The sequence below is a fragment of the Macrosteles quadrilineatus genome, unplaced genomic scaffold (assembly GCF_028750875.1).
Source record: "Macrosteles quadrilineatus isolate MER2022 unplaced genomic scaffold, UCM_ALF_1.0 Scaffold_8__2_contigs__length_117827958, whole genome shotgun sequence".
Taxonomy (NCBI): domain Eukaryota; kingdom Metazoa; phylum Arthropoda; class Insecta; order Hemiptera; family Cicadellidae; genus Macrosteles; species Macrosteles quadrilineatus.
Genome location: NW_026542601.1, coordinates 57,237,477 through 57,243,658, shown reverse-complemented (window position 1 = coordinate 57,243,658; position 6,182 = coordinate 57,237,477).

Genomic DNA, 6,182 nt, shown 5'->3' with positions numbered 1-6,182 from the left:
GGTACTACAGTACAATATTATATGTGACATAAAACATTCTATTTACAGCACGTTATGCATTCAGTTAGGTGTGCTTAACTTACAAAATTAACCATGTCTGTTATTATTTAAATATAACTGACAAAAACTTCCAAACCAGATTGTGGCGAGCTGCAATGTCACGGTATCGATGGATCGACTCAAAATGGCATACTTTTGGACCGAATACAAGGACGATGGATGTGCATCAGAAAGGACAGGAAGCAATGAGTCTAGCATGGATGATTCTACAGATCTGTAGAAACCATCCTTGAGTAGTTAAAGTGAATTAAATCCTACGATTCGAGAAAAATGTACGCTTTCCCATACGATTTCAAGTGTAATGCTTTAGTAGGGGAGGTACTGTGGTGAGTGCATCAAAAGACTGAACCAGCTGGACAATGGTTTGTTTTGAATAGAATAGTATGAATTTATTTTTTTTTTATCCTTCAACGTTTCAATAATTACCTAATGTACATTCCTGGCTTTACACATCTCTATAAAATTCTTTTTTCTGTTAACTTCTTTAATAATTGAATACAAAAAGTAACAAACATAGTCAAAGAAGAGCTTACTTCTTCACAGATGTTACAGTTATAAGAATAAGATTTGAGCCAGTGACGTCATTTGTTTATGTTTATGATCCGTACCATTTGTTATTCTATTATCCGTGCTTCAACCTGATCTGATTTGATCGTGACGTTTTAGAGGGTGCTGAGTATACTGAGGCTATGCTAGTACTTTATCCTTCCACCTGTTCTTCCCCTGATCTCCCTATTGGAGTGTCGTCTGTTACAATGGCCGCGGCTCGCGCCAAGGCTAATCATCTGGTGTGTATCCGGTGGGCCTCGTGGGAATGTGTTTATGCCGCCACATTTCCTGCGACTCGCCGGAGCGGCACGACCGGCTGCAGGACCGACTGCAGTAGTGACCGATGCTTGGGTGAGCCGATGAGCCGCTGAGCCGCGTGGTGCTAGAGTAGGGTGAAGGGTGAGGAAAGTGAAACTGCAGACGATACAAGTTAAAGTTGTGTAGTTTAAAGTTACAGTGTTTTGTGTCAGTGTTTGGGAAGGCGTTAGTACGTAGGCCTAGTGTGTTTCAATAGTGTCAAAACCTCTTCAATTGTGCTGTAATGTTGAATATGAGACGAAAATAGGAGTTTTATCAAGTTTCGAGTTGCTAGGAATCACGTAGCTATTATGACCGGTAAAATTGGTATGCAAGCAAACCAAATACAAGATCACTAGATAAAATCTTTCGGAGTTGTGATAGAATCGGGGGGTCACCGGGTTCACTTGCAACATTGGCGAAAAAGTTCAGAAAGATTCTAAAATGGACCCAGCGACTGAGGGCTTGGCGTAGTCCCGGCTACACCATGGGACGAGGTATCACCGTAGGAGAGACCAGCGGCTGGGTGAGGATATTCAGTGAGGAGGATGAGGGAAGTACACTGGTGTACCTGACCCTCAGTACAGGAGTAAAGGACATCTGTCGAGACCTGGTGTTGGCAGACCATCTCTCCATCTGGATACAGGTAGCTCGGGAGGGATTGCAATATTAAGTAAATAGTGATAGTTCTAGGCTGCGAATAGGTCAAAGGTGGATATAAAGAATATGTGTCAATACCTAATAGGGCTCACCTAGTAATTAGGCTGTTCAGTCCCGTAACGTTTAGCACGGATATTAGAACAGATAATGTATCATAAACATTAGCAAAATGACGTCACTGGGCGGAATTTAAACAAGTTTTTATTTAGATACAAAGGAAACTAACAAAAATCATTTGACAGTCAAAATTTAAACAGTAGGTACCAAACGTTATGATTATTAATTGATTTGCGATGTGTTTTGTTTATGTTTTTGGTCCATTCAGTTATCTGTTGTAATTTCCGTGCCTTTGATTGAATCGGAATTGGACCACGATATCTTTGATCATTGGGCTTTAATACGTGGTTCTTGGCTAAAGAACTATCTTATCTTAGCCATTGACGAATTTATCATCTCAACAATTCAACAATTTTCATCATCCATTTTCATTTTTTAAATTGGGCATTTAATCTTGTCTAAAGAAACACCTATAACCTTTGCCAGCCAGTAACAAAACTACAGAAATCATCACTCTACACTACCATTGACTATACGACCTTAGTCAACTTATCCTCAGTTTAAAATACGCACCTCAGAGTGCTTTGCTGTCCCAACGGTTTAGTTGAATACACACCCTAACAAAAGTCAGCAATACAGTGTCATAAAATCTAATCTAATCTATTAAATTGCTTTAGGCTAACAAGTTTTGGTATTTTCAGGCTTGGTGAAAAATACTTTGCATACAAAAACTTTGTTTAACCAAATGTTGGTTTGGTTAAAATTCATAGCAGCACTCGTGGCATTGTTTATTGTCTAGAGTGCATTGGCTTCAGTTGGACATTTTCCAGCAGTAGGAACCAACGAGTACATCACATACTGATGCAGCAACACTTAAATTTTGAGGTCGAGGGAAATAGTTGTTTAAAATTTAGATATGAAGTGTTACAGAAGATGGTGGTTTTAAGAGGGAAACTGGTCAACTGGGTCAACATTGGTTTTGACTAGTAATGGATTTTGTAAATTTTAAGTCAATGTTAGGCCTATACCAAACAAAAAATAATAAAGATAGCACTATTTACGTAGAGAATAAGGATGCCTACACTTGGCGGTTTTATGTTTAAGTAGTACTACAATAGTAGAATACAACTTGTAAAGGTGTATTCAACAGCGGTTATGCCTTTACGATTAAAATTGTTTTAAGTTTAAGAAGTAAATTACATAGTTAAGTGAAATACATAGTCAAAATCAGCACACTAATGTGTCATCATCAGCAACTACAGTTGAAACTTGCACAGCCGGTGTTTGGCCGTAACGATGAGAAGTCCCGTGGGCACGTAAAACTTTTCATCACACTCGTCCATAGTTGGACAATTCTATCCTTTAAAAACAAAAATGCATAACTTACTGTCACGACTGCTCTAACTATAGTTTGCGATCCTTCTGCAGGCCACCTTATCTACCTTACTTAAAATGCGAAGTTCACGATAGGATATTAGAAATCTCCCTTGCCACCCTTAAAGATTTGGATTACTGTCAGGTTCGTATCCAGTTTTGAAACCTTCTAGGAATATGATTACTGTGTGATTATACAATCAGTAACTCATGACTCACTACACCACCTCCACCTCTATTTCCTCCCCCCTGTCTGTTTCCTGTGTCATGGTTGAGATACCACATACACACACCTGCCGTACCATCATCAATCCTCATTATCATCCTTGGTATCTAACAAAGGAAGCGACCATACTGGCGTTTTGTTTGTTTAAACGCTCGTACATTTGTACCTTGGAGTTTTAATCATGTGGTTAAAAGGTTGAACAATTTTAAAACCGTTAGTGTGGTATGTTTCAGATTGATGAGGATGATTTGACTCATTAAAATACAATTCTGGGATAAATGTTCAATTATTGAAATACGTCACCTGGGTGCGTATTTTAACCAAAATACGAGTGAAGGAAGAGTGTTTTGAGATTATCTGTGTAGATTTGTAAATTATTACTGACTATGATTAGCTGGTTCATTAGCCAAGATCATTGATTGAAAGCCGGTGATCAGGAACGGTTGTGTCTAGAATAAAACCATAAAACAGTTACACACTTGTCTCAGGATCAAACCGGTGACCATATGATTACCAGGCGAGCACTTAACCACTGAGCTACCATCAGGAAATCGTCCTCTGCAAGCAATGAATATTTTGCTCCAGAGTCAATTGCCGTTGACAAATGCCTGGACATTGCCGTTGGGTTTAATATGAACTAGGGTGGTCTGGGTTGGCTTAGATTTGGAATAGGCCAGAGACTTTATACTGTAATTCAAAATTTCCGAGTAAATATTATTTACACCAAAGTTTATGGCTGAGATGGTTTGGTTTGAATTTAAATTATGATCATTATTTGAACAATGGGAGTTTTACGTTTGAAGAAGGCATTATGCCTTAGCTGCATGTCCTTCCTTTTTAGACGTATTTAGAGATTTTTGTATATAACAACTTGAGATTTACTAACTTTGTGATTACTTTTTGCCACATCTGATACAAAGATTCTCGAGTCCTAGAAGTTCGAAGACGTGTGTACAGATTCAAGAATGGTTTGAAGGTCTCACCGAATATTCAAATTCACCAATTTACTTTGAACGATATAAAGTGTCTGTTTTGTTTTTAAGACTCCCCTGGGCCACAAACCCACGTATGCTTCTTCTTAAAATATCATTACAATAAACTTGTTCTTGGGATGAGCAAGAAAACGCGTTCCTTACAATTACCGGATGCATTACTGTCTTCTAGTCGTCACTCAAGTACCGAGTGGGTTGTATAGCTCTGTAAACTTGAAGAGGTCCATATGTTATGTACGTACTGCACTTTATCTCAAACTCAAACCAAACTGACATTTATGACCTTATAGAGCATCAGATGAATTTTCTACTCTCACCTAATCCGAGGAATTCTAGTTGCTCATGAGTTATCTCTGGGGTGAGAAATTGGGTCCGGATCTCGTCTAGATAAGTCCTTTGGAAAGTCTCCCATCTTCATTGCTTGACTTATGTAATAAAGGTCCTGTTGGTACCCAACCCACCCCTCAAACACCTCAGACCCCTCGAACAAGAGACGACTAAATAATCAAATGGATCCAGGCTTAGTTTTTTAATTTCTTAAAACACAACAAACCTACTTCATAAACACAGCTCAACTCTCTTTCAGCGCTCTTAGGTGCGTATTTTATCCCAAATATGAATGTAGAATGGAGTGTGATGTCTTGTGTAGCTTTATAGCCGGCTAAGACCAGCTGCTATATTAGCCAGGGCCATTTATTTAAAGCCCATTTATCAGCTTGGTCCAGTTTTGAACAGGCTGACTTTTCCAACCAAAGTTGCTGACTTTTCTGAGGACCTGTGACATGCTGTATACTGCTACGATCTCCGTTATCCCTTGGCTACCATAAAGACATACGTAAATTTAATTTCATACAGAACTTTTTTACAACCACGTGTGTTTTGGTTTCCTTATCTGGTGTGATGTGAAAGCAGCAAGGGTGGTGATGGGCGTAGTCCACGGTGTATGAGCAGTATCAGAGCATAACCTGGCCAGTGCCTTCTTAATTATGTGGCCGACCAGTGGATAGTGCGCATGACTCTGGGAGGCTGTGGCTGTATTCACGGAGTCGTTGAGTATTATTGTTATTTTCTTTAAATTTCACTTTAGTCTTTAAAATAAAGCAAAGCATGGCCTAATATTTTTTTCATCGTTCATTCATCAATGAATTGTCTTAGATGTGATTGCTAGTTTTACGTTATAATTCAAGCTTAAACCCATCGGGTGTTTTTAGGCTAAATAGAAAGTTTAGACAATATTAAATTTATACAACAATGTTGGCTATTAGCATTTTTTAAATCAACTTTTCTTGATTTTATAGACGTAGTTACTGTTGTACATTTATGTGTGATTAATAAATTGAAATAAACTAGAGGACCCATGCTGCTCCGCAGCGTTAAAATAAATATACTATCCGAGAAATATTCAAATTTATGATTTTTGATTGAGTAATACATTATCTTGAGCTTATCTGATACAAACGATCAATAGCTCAATTTAAAGCCTATAATTTACTACTGATTTTTTTGAGTCTAAAACATAATAAAACATGAACAATACTGGAGCTATTGATTTTTAATCATAAAAAACCTTTAAAAAATAATTTTTTATTTTGGCTGTTTACCTTGCGTTTGCATGAAACTAGTTTGATTTGAATAACTAATAGCCTAAATGTTTGTAAGGACAGGTTTCCATTTTAATTAACGATAGACCTTAGAAACCTAACAACTGATTCTGGAACGTATAATATCGTCTTGACCACACGACTTGTTAATAAATTACCAATTATGGGTTGTTCCATTTAAATTAGTCATGTGTGTGCACCCAAAAGAAGGACTTTTATATGATACGACTCGATGATAAGTTTGTTGAATTCTTTGATTGTAAAGGCCCAGGTGTAGTGGTTGTGAGCGACTTTGTGAGATTGACGGGTTCAATCCCCGGGAAATAACGTATGGGAATGGGTTGTTTTTTACGTTTAAGTATCATT